This window comes from Dysidea avara, chromosome 1 (assembly GCF_963678975.1).
Source record: "Dysidea avara chromosome 1, odDysAvar1.4, whole genome shotgun sequence".
NCBI classification, from domain to species: domain Eukaryota; kingdom Metazoa; phylum Porifera; class Demospongiae; order Dictyoceratida; family Dysideidae; genus Dysidea; species Dysidea avara.
Genome location: NC_089272.1, coordinates 14574779 through 14593491, shown reverse-complemented (window position 1 = coordinate 14593491; position 18713 = coordinate 14574779). Strand labels below are relative to the sequence as shown.

The 18713-nt window shown below is 39.4% G+C and overlaps 3 long non-coding RNA genes across 18 annotated transcripts; 1 reads left to right on the top strand and 2 right to left on the bottom strand.

The window, feature by feature from the left end:
* Positions 1–366: 366 nt before the first annotated feature.
* LOC136257418 (uncharacterized) lies at positions 367–7082 on the bottom strand. Of its 16 annotated transcripts, none has more exons than XR_010702006.1 (9): positions 3594–7077; positions 3466–3547; positions 3311–3375; positions 3057–3252; positions 2929–3000; positions 2839–2872; positions 1052–2791; positions 672–889; positions 367–607 (listed from the first exon to the last, which is right to left on the bottom strand). It is a non-coding gene; the product is annotated as an uncharacterized lncRNA (long non-coding RNA). The 16 variants fall into 16 exon arrangements; XR_010701993.1 differs by having other exon boundaries at positions 3299–3375; positions 3594–7072; XR_010701991.1 differs by having other exon boundaries at positions 3057–3262; positions 3594–6618.
* Positions 3881–7380, top strand: LOC136257453 (uncharacterized). Its single transcript, XR_010702012.1, has 3 exons — positions 3881–4145; positions 6380–6517; positions 7136–7380. It is a non-coding gene; the product is annotated as an uncharacterized lncRNA (long non-coding RNA).
* A 1799-nt stretch (positions 7381–9179) lies between these two features.
* LOC136248691 (uncharacterized) lies at positions 9180–9877 on the bottom strand. Its single transcript, XR_010697800.1, has 2 exons — positions 9503–9877; positions 9180–9304 (listed from the first exon to the last, which is right to left on the bottom strand). It is a non-coding gene; the product is annotated as an uncharacterized lncRNA (long non-coding RNA).
* Positions 9878–18713: the final 8836 nt, after the last annotated feature.

The following is an 18713-nucleotide window of genomic DNA, read 5'->3' as shown; positions in this document are numbered from 1 at the left end:
TCTGCGAAAAGGGGTCTTATATCTTTCTAAATTGTCAACTTTGACTAATCATAACTTCATGTTTTCAATCTACCACTATAATATTACACCAAGCCATATGTAGTGCTACATTAGGGATTTAAGGAGACAAAATTTCAGGGTAATGCCACATTCACAAGTCAAGTTACAGATTGCCAAGTACATGCAATTGAAAAGGTTATAAGACCCCTTTTCACAGACTGGGTCACAAGTATGTTCTTTGTTTACTAAATTAAACCAGTCTCTGAGGCTAAAAGAAACAGATTACTTGTGGATAATATTTACTTTGTATTTAATATTTCATAAGAATGTATTAAATTACATAAATACAGTACAAAAATCATCATTTCATTAATTGACATTACACTGCATAATACACTTAATTGCAATGTAAGGTACAAGTGTCCATAAAAGCACTGCAATCGCATTTATCTGGAGATTTGAAGCTTGTATCTTTACCTAAATTTTCTACATCATATGTCCAGTTTCTTATGATTTTATTCTCATCAGTGATATTCCTTGAACTCCTCCACATCATTTCCACACTAAGATTGTACTGTTTGCTGTCAGATGGAGGACAATCTGTGTCCTGTTGAACACAACATAAAAATTTATATAGCGAAACTTAAACTTCTATATAATAATATTCTCACTTGAATTCCTTGTTGGAATCTAGCAATATTTGCAAAATGGATGGCATGGATTTTAATGAGATCAAATCTAGTACTGTTTTTAAATAGATACTTTAGTAGTTTTAGCTTGAATGACGTTGCAGCTGTAATGACGTTGCAGCTGTAATGAGTGAATTGTTACAATTGGTATTGGCTTCTATGCTGTCATTCTTCTTCAGTATTACGGAGACATTTTCTTCCTAAAATATGTTTATTAGAGATATAATCATGCAGACTGTGCTTATGCATATTGACATTATATTGTAAGTACATTTGGCTACTGAGAATGTACAGTTTTTATTTTAATAAGATCATGTAATCTACGTATAGCCACAACATGCAGTGTAAGTCTGGTTTCTTACCTCAACTAATTTTTGAATGCTAACTTTGATACAGTCAGCCGCACAATAAAGGCATGTTAGTCTTTTATTCTGTCCCATTGTATTTTGCTGATTAGATTCTCTTTTCACAGGAACACATTGGATTGCAAATATTGAAGACATTATAAGTAGTGTCAACAGCAATGATGTACACATTTTGCTTTTTACAGTTGTATATAAATCCTTCTATTCTTCAAACTCAAATGAATCAGATGATACTTTCACAAATCCTGGTGCTATAGTTTCAGTAAGGTATAGTTTGCATAGACACATGTCACTATATATTCTGCATGACTTACCCATACATCTTTAACATACGTGTGAGAGACTGTAGTAATTAGTGACATTCCTTGGTGATTAGATGCATTGTTTGTACAGACTTTCTTAATCTTATTCACATGTTTTTGTACTTACTGTAGTTAAATATATTCATGTGTTTTTGTGTAACCTGTTTTCCCTCCTTTGGTTTTGTAATTAATTGCCCTTGTACTTATTTTCTCATGTGTGTTTTGTACTGTTTAATTATCCATTGTTCTGTACCTGTGGTTTTATGGTTTTATTTGTGTGTATAAATACTGTGTAGCAGTTGTACTTATTCAGTTGTTGTATGCTGCTGTCTTAAAGTTATTAAAGTTATAGTCAAGTTACGACATACTGGCGACGAGGATAAACCATGGCCACACATAGCCGCCTGCGAGAGTTTAACCCTGCTGTAGAAGACTGGACCTCCTATGCAGAGAGGTTGGAGTTCTACTTTGCTGCCAATGAGGTGAAGGAGGCTGAGAAGCAGAGAGCTGTCCTTTTCAGTGTCTGTGGTGCTGCTACTTACAAGTTCATCAAGAACCTTCTGGCTCCTACTAATCCTGTTGACGCTACCTTCAAGGACATTGTGAAACTGTTGACTGAACATTACCAGCCAAAACCTTCCAAAGTTGTGCAACGTTATTTATTTAATTCTCGTGTTCGCAAGCAGGGTGAGTCTGTTGCTACCTACATAGCTGAGCTTAAACATCTGTCTGAACATTGTGAGTTTGCAGGCATACTGGAAGATATGCTATGAGATCGCCTGGTATGTGGCATCAATGATAGCCATATTCAATGCCGTTTGCTGGCTGAACCAGACCTTAACTACAAGAAGGCATGTGAACTTGTTCTTGCTTTAGAAGCAGCGGATAAAAGTGCTCAAGAGTTGCAAGCTAAATCCTCCAGTGTCAACTTTGTGAAACCTAATAAAGACAGATCTTCAAAATCTATTGTTTGCCATAGATGTGGAGGCCCTTACAAAGCTCCAGAGTGTACTTTCCAGAAGGCCAACACAGGAATAACGCACCTTGATTGCGGACAGCGTACCCAGGGAATTAGACACCGCGTAGTGGGAGCGGGCGGTTGAGATGCGGTTATCCGCGTAGGCGTACGCGGACTACTGTTAGTACCCCGTTTGGGACCACTTGTACGCGGATGTACGCGTCTCACCCGCGAAGAAATCCGTACGGTGCCATCAATAAACCGCCTAGTTCTCCGTAAGCACCTATCCGGTGTCCGCCAATGAGCCCAAAGGGTCACGCAGAATCCTACGCGCGGGCCGCTGTGTCCGATAATGAGTTCAGTTTTGTCACGTGAGAGCATAATTTAAAATGCATAAAATTCCACAATAAAAATAAAAATGTCTTGTTCATTCTTTTACACAATATTCTTAGCTCCATGCATTCCAATGTTCCAGTTCTGTAATAACAAAAGTAAGATGATGCAGCTACACACTACACATGTACCTTGAATAACTGTTCGAAGCAAAACAAGTTCAACCTGAAGAAAAACATACATTACAGTGTATCACAAACTGCACATTACTATACACTAACCTAGCACATGCCAAAGTACCAGATGTGAACACTACTTGTGTGAATAGGTCTTTGTTGCAAACACGACAACACCTGGAAAAAGCCTATACATAATGGAAAGAAAATAGTTACACACTATCAGCACGTACCATAGTCATGTGTCCATCAGCTACCACTGTTTACAAGTTGACTTTGATATTAGCAGAAAGTGGAATATCCATTAGAAGTTTCTGGGTAAGGTAAAGAGTTTGTTTTGTGGTTGATGTCTGCCATCACGTGCCAGAGGGGTCATCATACTGCTATGATCAGCTTGCAACAGTCTGGCTTCCAAAGACTGGCTTAATGCTATAGGATTCTGTTAACAGTCTCTGGTATTTCAGTTATTGAGTACCTGACAGCTTACGTTGCAAGTAGTGGAAAGGAAATTCCATTGAGATGCTAATGCTGTAAAATATCTTGTAGGAAATCCTAAAAGATAAAGGCAAACTTTGGTCCAATAAACTGCGACTACACTACAAAACAGCCATGGCTTACCAACCAAAACACAACTATACTTACCAAAGAGTACATACCATCACACAGCTTAGTGTTCTAACAGAAGAAAGCAGACTAGGACAGTAGTTCTCTCAACCCGGAATGTCTGTTATAATACATAAAACAGTTATTAAAAACAATACGTATTTCACCGTATCGATTGGCGAAAACAATCTGAGGTGCTTGACACGATGGTATCCTTCACATCTAGATCTGCTCAGTCAAGCGCCATTACGTCTCAGCTGTCAAGCACCCGAAAACCCCCCAAATTCCATGAAAGTATCGTCGCAATCATTGGTATTGAGTAGCGCCAATGTTGCGCCATGTTTAACCCTAGTTTTCTTCAAAAATCCTGCTGCGTTAGACTGTTTAGCGTCAGTATCCAATCACTTCCGTTAAAAAGAAACCGCACGTGATTTTGATGATCAAAGATGGTTTGTTGTGCGCACGCCTCCACCAGTTAAAAGGTGTGCATCTGTTAAAATAATTCCAGAACAATCTTTAGACCTCGTGTGGTACCTATCATTCTGCTACTGTATTGTGTTCAAGTATTGGACGATAAACGGAAGAAACAACCGTCTCTTCGTTACCGACGTTCTGAGCTAGCGGCTAACATGTAGCTATCCTCAGAGTGACTGACACATCCGACGAGATATCCTGTTAGATAGTATGCTCTCCGTACCCTCACTAGAACAAAAAAAATGGTGAGCCGACCTGTATTTAAGTCTTTGGTGAACTCAAGAGGTGTAAACCTAACCCGCATCGTAATTCCATATAGTATCTGTAAAGCAATGAAGAAAATAGGCCACTTCAAAGCAGGGGCGTAGCTAGCCAGAAGGTGATGGAGGGGCAGGCATACCCCACGAAACACTCAAAATCATTCATGATTGCAAAAAAGGCTAATGACCCAATGGTGGGCTAGCCAACATACGGTGCTGTATTATTACAGCTTACATAACTAGCTACGTAACTATTTCAGTACTGACTGCTTCCAATCGAGGTAGCTATATTCGTCGAGCATCATCGCACGTGCCACAACTGTACTCCAACAAATTCATCCACAGTCCGGTAGAGCTAATACTTTAGTGCAAATACAGGTTACTTTACGTTAGCCACAGCCTGTGCTGCAGTCCTAGCATACTGCTGACAGGATGACGTATTCACTCACTTCACTCGGCAAAATTGAAATTCCATGTATTGCACAAAATCCCACCTGTCTTGCTAGCAGAACTTGTAAGCTTGACTGATCCACCTGACTGACTGACAAAGTAAAAACAGACTGCACTGCCGTACATACAAAGGTCCAGTGTGATCGACTCGATAAAATAAACTTGGTACATTTATTTAGCTAACACTTTATCACCTCGTAGGCAGTAGCCGGTTCGTAGTGTCATCTGGTCTCCTTTGTCACTTGTGACTCCTGCCGCGGAGAAGCGGGTCACTCTTTTTAGATTCAAAAATGTTCTATCACGCGAGTAATCTATGCTAAATATAGAAGTATGTCTCTAATATTTTCGTTCGATGGATTCACGAACGAGTTGAATGTTGTGTGTGCGCATTCACTAGCAACCCCTGGTGATACTGCGTAGTAGTGTACATAATTTACAGTCATTTGCAATTGCGTGTCAGTTTAATACTGGTAAACTTGTGACGAAGGTTTAAAAAAAATCATTTAGTGATGGGGGGGCAAATGCCCCCCCTTAGCTACGCCTCTGCTTCAAAGACGTTCTATGTTTGATAATCGCTGTCAATATACAAATTAGCTTTGTACTCATGGTTTTTAACTTTCAAGATATCTCATTTTATGTTATTACAATGCTCACAGTTTTATAAACTGCAAGCTTTAGCTCTGTACTCATGATTTTCAGCCATCAAGATGTCCCATCTTTTGTTGGCAAGTCCTGTCAAGATGTCCCATCTTTAGGCAGGAAAAATCAGTGGGTACATAACTGTTTATAAATGTCATTGCATTACGATGTTCACAGTTTCAAAGCCGTACAAGCTTTAGCTCTGTACTCATGATATTCAGCCATCAAGATGTCCCATCTTTTGTTGGCAAGTCCTGTCAAGATGTCCCATCTTTAGACAGGAAAAATCAGTGGGTACGTAGCTGTTTATCAATATCAGTGTTATTATGGTGTTCTCAGTTTCAAAGCCGTACAAGCTTTAGCTCTGTACTCATGATTTTCAGCCATCAAGATGTCCCATCTTTTGTTGGCAAGTCCTGTCAAGATGTCCCATCTTTAGGCAGGAAAAATTAGTGAGCACGTAGCTGTTTATCAATGTCAATGCATTACGATGTTCACAGTTTCAAAGCAGTACAAGCTTTAGCTCTGTACTCATGATTTTCAGCCATCAAGATGTCCCATCTTTTGTTGGCAAGTCCTGTCAAGATGTCCCATCTTTAGGCAGGAAAAATCAGTGGGTACGTAGCTGTTTATCAATATCAGTGTTATTACGGTGTTCGCAGTTTCAAAGCCGTACAAGCTTTAGCTCTGTACTCATGATTTTCAGCCATCAAGATGTCCCATCTTTTGTTGGCAAGTCCTGTCAAGATGTCCCATCTTTAGGCAGGAAAAATCAGTGAGCACGTATCTGTTTATCAATGTCAATGCATTACGATGTTCACAGTTTCAAAGCGGTACAAGCTTTAGCTCTGTACTCATGATTTTCAGCCATCAAGATGTCCCATCTTTTGTTGGCATGTCCTGTCAAGATGTCCCATCTTTAGACAGGAAAAATCAGTGGGTACGCAGCTCACTGTTTGCAGCTTTGAAAACATGAAAGTTTTCAGAAATCTCAGCTATCAAGATTTCTCATAACTATTTTTTTGGTGTTTCCTGCCATATTCCTGGTGTGTGGGTGTGCATCTGTGTGTGTGTGTGTAAGTACTTAGCTGATTTACCAAACTGGATTAGCATAAGTGTGTATGAGATAGGATGATTGATCTTTACTACCCTAAACCAGAGGAACTCATGGTTTGCTGTGTGTCATAGCCCTACGACATTGCCTGCAGAACCAAACGGGGCACTGAAAATATCATCGTCCATATGGAGTCCTTTGACACTTTTAAGTGGTATGTTTAATGTTCGTAGCATTTGTTTATTAGTTATGAAAGCCAAACAAGTGTTGAGTAGGGTTCTGGGAACCATAATCTATGGTTCCCGGAGTCCTTTTAAAACAATTAAATTCAATAATTTTTAGCATCACAGTTGAATGGTTTCAACAATTTTGGAGACCATAAGATGTTTGATGTAGCATGACCAGCCTCCTCTGCAAGATGTTAATTATATATCCACTGATATTGATAATGAACAATTTCCTCTTTACTGTGCATTAATCAGATCAAATGCTTATAAGTATTCTTTAATGTTGTGACTGTGTAGCAAGATTTAAACTGCCCACTTGTCTGGCATGTGGAACTCCAAGCTTGTATTTGTGGCATAGTTAAAACTGTGAAATGGAGCTGAATTGTGGGATGGTATGCATGGGTGGTGGGACAAGCCCACAGTAACTATATAAGATGCTAACTATTATTCATATGTACTACCTGCTGAAAGTAAAACAATTGTATAACAATGATTGTATTGTAAAGCCGTGTCCTCCACATCATTCCTTCCAGCATGTGATGTGTCCATTATGTGTTTGTCAGGTTTGATAATTAATGAATTGTACATATACAATACTTATACAGGTCCAACAGTGATGCTTTGTGATATGCCGAGGATTTTGCTGAGTTGGACACATACGAGGATTTTGCTGAGTTGGACACATACAAGGATTTTGCTGAGTTGGACACATACGAGGATTTTGCTGAGTTGGACACATACGGCTATTGAAACTACTACATTTAAAAATGTATTGAGTTGTTTGTTTCTGTTTGCAGGCTAAATGAACTATCACAGTGAAATTATCATCGTAATATATATGTCACCTGTCTATGCACATACTGGACGTGGTAAAGGTATGCAACTGGGCTAACAACTTTGCCATGTGATTGAAGCTAGCCAATAACTATGAGCTGCTGTCAAGCTGGACAGTACATACCATAAATGGGAAACACGAATGAAAGAAGTATAATAATTTATAATTGATTAATACATGACAAACAATGTTCTGAGTGTCTTATTGAAGAAGGGGGATGTAGTATACTGTTACGAAGTTAGTTTAGTTACTTGGTCCATGAAGCCACACTTCCCATGATGTCATAGCTCCAATTCAAGTATTTGTTAATATGACAGCTTTTATGGTGAGTTCTACCAAACTTCAATGCACTATTCATGTCCCACTCCAGGTAGGGTGGGGAATACAGCAGATTTGACAAGGTCTAGTGTCAAATTTCCCAGTACTGAGGCTAAAAACCCCCACTATATTCCCACTTCAAAAGGGGGTTTCTGAGGGGAATTAATTTATCAAAGAGATTTTTGACTGCCACCAGTCACCATCAAAAGCCCCAGGATGTAGATGGTCAAATCCCCAGTAGGTGTATCGGGATTCCGGTGGGTGGGGCTAGCTTAAAAAGTTGATGTAGGTATATCGTGCCATAATATGCCACAGAACTGCAGGTCTGGCACTCTTGTAGCTAATGGTAACCGCACCCGCGGTACTTGCCACTAAACACGAGTGCTGGGGTATAATCTGTGGCGAGGAGGGGTCTCATGCTAGCTGATGCATCATGTGCAAAGTGTTTCCTGTAGCTGTTCTATACCATATGCGTATTTTGTACCGTACGCGTATCGTACGTACCATACGCAGGGCCGCCCACAGGGGGGGGGGGGGGGCAACTGGGGCATTTTGCCCCGGGCCCCAGCCTGAAAGGGGCCCCAGGAGGCCCCACGAAGGGCCCCCTGAATACCTGTTTAAAAGATCGATATACTCTAATAGAGCAGTCAGATCTAAATACTCTAAGGCCACTCCAATTGGTAATTATGTTTCTGGTCTACCGCCCGCATCCTTTTTTACAGAAAGTGAAATTTCAGAAATACATGGGGAATATGCCCGCATCAGATTTTTGAAAAAGCTGGATTTCAGAAACAGATATTGGGTACAAACATGCTGCTTACGCAGTGTCACTCTATGTCTTTTATCAGTAAAAACCTGCAAGGAAAGGGCATATTGCATAGTACAGATCGATATACTCTAATAGAACAGTCAGTAAATCACAAAAAATACTCTAATTGAGCAGTCATTTCATTGTTGCTTAGTTGCTGAATTCCTCCCGCCCGCATCTAAAACTAAACTTCAGATGACCAGAAACATAAGAACAAATTGGAGTGGCCTAATAGAGCAGTCACAGTATTCTTCAGAGGAGCAGTGTAGCAAGCTTATAGATAAGGAGATATGGTTGGTGTTGGGTAGTTATTGTCATTGCCAGCAGGTTGTGACCTTTTTTTTTTTTTTTTTTTTTTTTGGTCTTCACCTTACAACTTGGGTGAAGGGCCCCACTTTAACTCTTTGCCCTGGGCCCCTTAATTTCTCTGGGCGGCCCTGACCATACGCGTATGGTACCATACGCGTACTGTATGATTTTCCGTACCATACTCCTACGGTATAGGCATACGCGTATGGTACGTACCATATGCGTATTATGTCTTTTCTCAGTGTCTTCTAGCCTTGCCATCACCTAGCTACAATGGGCTATCTTTACAAGCATTTCTAGCTTTGCACTGCTTGTGCAAAGCTAACAACTTGACAAATGAACTTTGTAAGTGTTATCAGTTGTGCAACATGGCCCCTCACTGTCTTTGCATCTTTATCTATTATATACACTCTTCTTCTTTTGAGGATCCAATTTATGTTTGCGTACTTTTCTTGTTTGTACATACTGTAAGTAGTACCACCACTCACATTCATCACACTGGACCTACAGCACAAATTAATGTGGATGTTGTTAACTTTAAAGAGTATAGCTATACATTCAGATAAGAGTAGCTAAACACATTGTCCCATCCACAGTAAGTAGTGAGTGGTTACAACACACTTAACAATTAAACAATGCCAGATAATATATATATATACATACATTCGTTACTGAAATATTCATTAGAACTCATAAACTCACCATAAAATCTCTGCCATGTTATGTTTTCCTCAGTAGGCAATGTGCATGCCTCATTCAATAGCAAAGATTCAGTTTTAAAAGAATTTGTTGCACATGCAATTAATTATGCTAATAATGCTACGCTACAGCTAGATTTACATTAATTTGCAAACTGGAATATTGCTTTCTCTACAGTAAAATCTCTTTGCTACCTCCCTCGATGTTATTGTATCAGAATTCTCCAGATCTTCCTCTGTTTGAGCAATCATTACATTGTACTTCTCGAGCTCATCTGATTAAAATTGTCTACTCAACACTCCTTTAGTGCATGCCATCAGGCATAAATACCCATTTTTAAGTGGAAGCTATAGTGTACTAACAAATTAAAGCTAAACAATAGATTATGTAACAACAATAGAATAAAATATTTAATGAAATAATATATATATATATGTGACTGTAAAAAAATTGGCTATAATTTCCAATGGATGCAAATTAATTAATATGGCTGCTATCACATATTGTGGGTATTGTTCTATAATTGTAGGGAAGTGTAGGCTCTTGGGCAAATCTTTTATAAGCAGAACAGACCACTGTATATAATATTATTCATCAATAATTGAAAGCACACAATAACAACTATAACTCTTACAACTACAGCACACAATATTAATATTACAAGTATATGCATAATGAATTATTACATCATGTCACATCATTACATTACATCATAAACTCTATTACAGGTATGAAGGAGGAGTAGCATTATGTAATAATGGCCTGATTTTTGAATTTTCATTATATCAATTAAACAATGGATCATGAATCCAATAGGAAGTAATATATGTGTAGCAATTGCAGCCACAATGTACTGCGTGGAAGAAGAAATAAAAATTAAAATTTACAATGCGTTTTCAGTGTATATGGTTGCTATGCAACAGCTAGATAATTAACTTGACTATTCTAAAGAACATACATTACTATAGTATACCAGCTTGTGTACTTTCAAAGTAATATATAGCATTTCCACTGTGGAGAAAAAAAGCACTTGTGCATTCAGGAGTGGAAGGGTAGAATGTGACAGCTTTATTATCAAAGTCAACCACTCATCATAGTATTATTAATTGTGAAATATTACATCATCTGCAGTTTCACAATTGGTGTAACATTCCTGGAATGTCAACAATCTACAAACAGTGCACAACACTATTAGTCAGTCAGCAACTTACTGCTTTCCAATCCGAAACATTGCTTCAAAATGTATAATAAACCTATATCACCAAGCCTGGAGTTTGATTGTGGGTTTAATTTCACTCAGCTGAAGCTACCTTAAGATATGTATGGGCCCCCACTGATTATCTTTTTCATCTCTCTACTGTTCACTGGATTAATCTAATGGAAATTCTATGAGTTAATGTTAATCAAGAGTTTTACTCTTGGTTGATGCAAATTGGTTACTTTATTGATACAAACATACTGGCTTTGTTCATCGACTTGAACTTTCACTACAATAAATGTGTTTTTGTGCAAATCACGCACACACACACATCACATACTTCAGCGAAGTATGTGATGTGTAGGAGATGATGGTTCACATTTGCTAACTAATGGACAAATGGGTTCATATTTGCTAACTAATGGACAAATGTGGACAATCATCTCCTACATATCACATACACCACAAGAGTACATGCTATGTACAGCACATTTAGGGCATACCACATAATTAATTATACACGAATACACATTTTATTGTAGTGTGTCTGTTTAATGGCTTAGCACAAAATAAGTTTATTTAAAGCACATAAAAATTGATGCTTTTCTATACATCCTACTACCTCTAAATGATAAAGGATGCCATGTACACCAATATACAGTCACACTGCTTGTCTTGTGTGCTTCACACACTATATCCTGAAAGTGTGCCTGCTCCCAAGGGGTGTGCTGCTGGTTAAGTGTGCTATGACCACCTCAGTTTTAACAGTGTAGGTTTGCATCATGCAGTAAAGCAAATTATATCTTAATTACAAAATACATCTCAGCTCTAGAGAATAGAATAGCTAATCAGACCAAAATATGATTGCTCTATAGAGGTATATACCTAGCTAGCTCGATCTTGACTGAATTACAGAAACTGCTAAGAGACTAGCCGGGCCCCTTCCCACTCCCTCTTCCCCAAAAAGAAATGAAAGCAGAGTGCCATCCGGCATAGTCAATAGGTACGACAGTATAAAAACCTTCTGCTTGATATTATATACAAAGCAGGTTAGCTATAGCCTATACTCAGATGGTACGATTTTCCGTACCATACGCGTATGGTTGTACCGTACGCGTATAGCTACGCATATGGTATGTACCATACGCGTATGGTACAAAATACGCATATGGTATAGAACATAGCTACTATAATTATCTACCCGTTACTTCCGTCTTGTCCGCGTTGTAGAATAAGTTGCTTTGCGGGTATAGGCGTTGTATCCGCGTAGTGGAGGAAGCCATTAGGCAGGCACCGCACGGTTTTACACCCGTATACAGTCCGCCAAGTGAAATGATTCACGGACAGCGTCCATTCCGTATACAGTGCTAGTATCTCCTGTGCAAGTGCCACAAGTGTGGTAAAGTAGGTCACATTGCTAAGGTGTCTCGTTCCAGGGCCAAACCTCTGAAGTCCACAGCAGCTAAAGCTCCTCAACAGCAGCATTCACTCCAGTTAGATGAATTGTCTTTAGATTCTGAATCAGAGTGCCCTGAGTATGGCATGCACAATGTCACTGTTGGCCATTCTGACCCAATTGTTGCCACAATTGAGATCAACAACTCAAAACTACAAATGGAGATTGACACAGGGGCATCCAGATCTATTGTTGGTGAGAACACTTTCAAGCAATTATGGCCTGAAGAGCACCAACCAACCATAACCCCAGCCAAGGTGAAGTTAAGAACATACACTGGTGAGCTGATTCCTGTTTTAGGTGTGGCTACAGTAACTGTTAATCACCATAATCAGTGTAAAGTGCTTGAGTTATTAGTTGCTGCAGGTGCTGGACCTAGCTTGATTGGTCGTGACTGGCTTCATGAACTGAAACTTGACTGGACTACTATCCACAGTGTACAAACTGAGAATAAGCTGCAGTCACTCCTCCAGCAGTATTCAACAGTGTTCAATGATGAGACAGGAAGATTCCAAGAAGTTGAGGCCAAGATTGTTGTTGATCCAGCTGTACCACCAAAGTTTTGTAGAGCCCGTACAGTCCCACTTGCTTTAAAGCCTAAAGTGGAGATAGAACTGAAACGACTACAGCAGACTGGCATCATTAAGCCAATTGAACATTCTGACTGGGCAGCTCCAATTGTGCCAGTTGTCAAGAAAGATGGTTCTGTGAGAATTTGTGGTGACTATCGCCTGAGAGTCAACTGTGCTGCTAAGCCTGACACTTACCCACTCCCTAGAATTGATGACATTTTTGCTTCACTGTCTGGTGGTAAAACATTCAGCAAATTAGATCTGGTTAATGTTTATCAACAGATTCCCTTGGAGCAAAAGTCAAAGCAGTTGGGAACAATTAACACTCATAAAGGTTTGTATTGTTATAACAGATTGCCATTTGGTATTTCTGCAGCTCCTTCAATCTTCCAGCGTACAATGGAGAATGTCTTGCAGGGCATCCCAAATACCTGCATTTATTTGGATGATCTGTTGGTGACGGGTGACACACAAGAAAGCCACCTTGCTAATCTGGAAGCTGTTTTGTCCAAGTTGCAAACTGCAGGCCTTCGTTTGAAACGCAGCAAGTGTACCTTCATGATGCCATCTGTCGAGTACCTGGGTCACCAGATATCAACCAAAGGAATACAGCCCACTGAAGACAAAGTTAGAGCCATAAAAGACGCTCCTGTACCTACTGATGTGACACAGCTACGGTCATTTGTGGGGTTAGTGAACTATTATGGTAAAGTTTTGCCAAATTTATCATCAGTGCTAGCTCCCTTGTATATTTTACTACAGAAAGGTTCCAAATGGAAATGGGGAGCTCAGCAAGACAAAGCTTTTTTCTGCAGTCAAATCTCAACTAACCTCTGAGTGTTTGTTAACTCATTTTGATCCCCAGAAGCCACTTACCTTAGCCTGCGACGCCTCTCCCTATGGAGTTGGTGCAGTGCTATCACACAGACTAGATGATGGCAGTGAGCGACCAATAGCTTTTGCATCCAGATCCTTATCTCCAGCAGAAAAGGGGTATGCTCAATTAGACAAAGAAGCTCTAGCTATTGTTTTTGGTGTCACAAAGTTTCATGTGTACTTGTATGGTCATTCTTTCACAATTTATTCAGACCACAAACCACTACAGTACCTTTTCAATCCTAGTAAAGCTATTTCAGCTATGGCTTCTGCTAGAGTTCAGCGTTGGGCATTACTTCTCAGTTCATACCAGTACACAGTCTCTTAAAAACCAGGATCTCAGATGGCTAATGCAGATGTCCTTAGTAGATTACCTTTGCCAGAGATGCCTGAATCAGTTCCTGCTCTGGGAGAAACTGTTCTTCTAATGCAAAGCTTACAAGCTCCAATAACATTTAACCAGTTGAAACAGTGGACCACACAAGATCCAATCCTTTCCAAGGTGCACACACTGCTACTTCAGGGATGGCAGTATTCTAATGATCCTAATCTGAAACCCTATCAAGTGAGACACAATGAACTGACTGTATGTGATGGGTGTGTTATGTGGGGGAGTCGTGTTGTTGTTCCACAAGCAGGACGCAAGAGTGTAATGGAGCAGTTACATGATGGCCATCCAGGTACATCAAGAATGAAAAGTCTGGCTAGAAGCTTTGTTTGGTGGCCCCAGATGGATGATGACATTGCTGACAGAGTGAAATCATGTAACCAATGCCAGCTGACTCGCCATGCTCCACAACCTGCCCCCTTACATCCCTGGGAATGGCATTTACACCTCATATCAATCAAGTTATCTCTAAAGCAACAAGGATGCTAAACTTTGTTAAACGTAACCTTTATAGATGTTCTGCAGAAACTAAATGTTTAGCCTACACCAGTATAGTGAGACCACTGTTGGAGTATGGATCGGCAGTATGGGACCCCTACTTGCAGAAGGAGATACAAAGTATAGAAATGGTACAACGACGTGCTGCTCGTTGGGTCAAGTCAGACTACCGATATAACAGTAGTGTTACATCTATGTTAGCAGATCTACAATGGCCATCACTTCAACACCGACGATACGTGACTAGATTAAAAGTATTCTACAACATTGTTTACTCCTCATCAGTCTTAACAGTCCTAAATTATTTCACCAACACCACATATCCCACCCGCCACCACCACCCCTTCCATTTTGAGATTCCGTTTGCTAGAACAGATCATTATAAATTCAGCTATTACCCCAAATCTATCCGCGATTGGAACAATTTACCAACTGACACAATAGAATCCCAATCTCTACAAGTATTTTTAGATAAATTATAACTGACTCTCATCTATGTGATTTGTAATGTTTTTTCCTTACCTGAACATATCAGTTTGTAACTGTGTTTTCAGTAATCATAATCATAATCATAATCATAATGGCCTGATCGCCCTTGGACTCGACTCCACATTGACTATGCTGGACCTACCTTGAGAAATGGTTTTTGATTGTGGTTGACGCTAGGGCTGGGCGGTTTCTCGGTATTATAGTAATACCGCGGTATTGCAATGAAACGATATCTGTATCGCGTAGATTTCGGTGAAACGATAATATCACGATATTGATATTATTACGATTTTTAGTGTTTGTGACAGCTTATTAAGTTATAATGCACCTCAAATAATCACGTGATACTACTGCAAACAAGGACCTAGTACTAGCTAGTCAATTTTTTATACAAAGATCGAGATACTCTAATAGAACAGTCAGCTAGGATCGAGATACCCTAATAAAGCAGTCAGCTACTCTAATATAGCAGTCATCTTTAATAACCGCGATAAATAGTAATATCGTGATATATTTCTGCACGATATATCGTGAAGCGAAACTCCAATACCGCCCAGCCCTAGTTGACGCCCACTCCAAGTGGCTGGAAGTCAAAATAGTAAAGAGTGCTACTACTGCTAATACAACTGATCATTTACGCTCCTTGTTTGCAACACATGGGCTGCCAGAGATGATTGTGAGTGACAATGGTTCTGTTTTTACTAGTGTTGAATTCCAGGATTTCTGCTCTAAGAATGGCATTAAGCATGTCAAGAGTGCTCCATACCACCCAGCTAGCAATGGTTTGGCAGAGAGAGCTGTGCAGACTTTTAAAGAAGCCATGAAGCAAGCAGATCCTCAAGAATCTTTGTCGACCCGTGTATCTAGATTTCTGTTTAAGTACCATCTGACACCTCACTCAACTACTGGGATATCTCCTGCTGAACTGTTACTAGGACGCCGTCCACGTTCACATTTTGATTTTATGTTACCTAACCTGGCAACCAAAATCGGAAGTAAACAGCTTGCCCAGAAAGTGCAGCATGACAAGAAGAGCAAGCCTCGAACTTTGAAGATTGGCTCTAATGTTTTAGTACGTAACTTCTCAACAGGGCCTGAGTGGTTGTTTGTTACAATTGTCAACACTAAGGGACCACTTTCCTACATAGTGAAGTTGTCAGATGGGTGTTATTTCAAACGTCACATTGATCACCTGAGGAAAACTGACATTACTGATCATTATGCTACTGTTCCTGATGTGTTTGGTGACTTTATTCCATTTCAATCACCCACTACTGCTCAACAAGCCAATTCAGAGCTACCTACACCATTACGTCGATCTACCAGAGTCAGAACTGCTCCAGACAGATTGACCTACCCTCCCAAGTGATAAATGTATTTGCAATTGTTCACAGGTAAAATTTTAAGTCTATGGCAATTTCATGAAATTTAGAAAAATCCCATACCAGTGATGACTTGATTCTCTAGTAACATGTGGTTCTATAGGTATCAGCCAAAAGAGGTTGCCACAATATCTGGGATATAGAATCTCCTTTACATCTTGAACACATTGAATTGTCACTAGCAAAAGGATTTATTGGAATAAGAAATAGTGTAGAGTGCAGACACACACTTGTAAGAATATACTTCCCTCTAGCAATATACGTATTAGCTGATGCACATCAGCTTATAATATATATCCACCCCAAAAACACCTTCGCTGTAAAAAAGGCACGCCCAAGAAACTACAAGTACCTGGAACCCAATGTAAAAAACAAAAAGAAAAATCAGCTTAGCTGAAGTGAAAAGTAACTGGTAACTTAAAGAGCTGATATCTGAAGCGGCCAAGAATACAATTACTAAAGTTTAATCCATGCAAGAACACCTTGGCTATAAAACAGGTGTATAAATGAAAGTAACTGGCAACTGAAATGGCTGATATCTGAAGCGGCCAAGAATGAATGGTCATATACAACTAATTCAAAAATTTAACACTGAACCTTTATAATTCAGTTGTGTTCTATATTCACTCTTGCTGCATCGTAAAGTAATTTCTTTTAACTCTAATTGGCTTGTAATTTGGCCGCCTTTTTTAATAGTCAGTATAATAGAGCAAAAAAAGGCGGCCAAATTACCAGCCAATTAGAGTTAAAAGAAATTACTTTATGATGCAGCAAGAGTGAATATAGAACACAACTGAATTATAAAGGTTCAGTGTTAAATTTTTGAATTAGTTGTATATGACCATTCATTCTTGGCCGCTTCAGATATCAGCCATTTCAGTTGCCAGTTACTTTCATGTACACACCTGTTTTATAGCCAAGGTGTTCTTGCATGGATTAAACTTTAGTAATTGTATTCTTGGCCGCTTCAGATATCAGCTCTTTAAGTTACCAGTTACTTTTCACTTCAGCTAAGCTGAATTTTCTTTTTGTTTTTTACATTGGGTTCCAGGTACTTGTAGTTTCTTGGGCGCGCCTTTTTTACAGCGAAGGTGTTTTGGGGTGGATATCACTCATTTTTGTCAGTGATAGACTCTATATTTGGTTTAAAAGGTAATTTTTTTGGAAATGAGCAATTAACATTAATGCAGAATATTATCTTGGAGAGTCAGTAAAATCCATACATAATAATGATTGTTTCATAACACCGTAAATTCGGAAGTATGAATTTACGGTGTAGTATGACTGTTCTATTAGAGTAAATTTATCTTTACTGCCTGCACGTGATGAATATATCTCATATCTGTGCATGTTAAATGCTTCAGACACCTAATTAAACTTGCAAGTGCCTAATTAGTTCACAGTTGCTACACAGCTATAAATACATTTGTAATTGTTATCATCATAATCATTTAACCATTTTTTAATATTTTGGTCGCAACTTCAGGATTAGAGCAGCAAAGAAAGGAATAGAGGACTCAACCATCAAGACTTGTATATGGGAGATGGAACAGTATTGCGATGGACAATGCCGGTACTAACCCCTCAAGGGTGTTGCAGTACAGTATAGATGCAAGACCAGAGCCTCGATCGTCACCTTTAGACTGTGGTCACAACTTCAGGATTGGAGCAGCAGAGAAAGGAATGAAGGACTCAATCATCAAGACTCGGGGAGATGGAATAGTATTGCCATGGACAATGCCAGCACTAACCCCTCAAGGATGTCACAGTGCAGTATCGATACAACCACTCCAACCAGTGCATAAGACCAGAGCTCGATCATCACCTTTTGACTGAAATTTTTATACTTGATGAAGCAATTAAAACAAAAAAGTTGTAGTACTTATACTTTCCTGAGGGAACATGTCCCCAGAGTCCCAGACTCCCTTGCCTGTTCAGCAGAATAATAGGATTGAACCTTACTACCACTTTCACCTTTATTCTTGGCCTGAATGTACATATCAGCAACATAATACAGTAGCTGTAGACAGCAACATAATACAGTAGCTGTAGATAATGCTAGTTAATGCCCCTAGGCAGAGCTATAGGGGTGGGAATTTTTCCCTACTATCATACTATCATAGTAGTTCTTCTCGCAGTTCTTTGCCTGGCCATCATCAACTGCTGTCCATCAACTGCTGTCAAAACATTAGTCTCGTCCCCCAGACCCTTCCTCAAGAATGCTTATCACACAAAAATAACTTAGTTTAGTAGTGTACAAACAATTATTCATTGACAGCTTATACTACACTTACCGCATTGTTGAACCATGTATATCACCAGAATCCACCAGATTAACAACTAACACGTGATCTA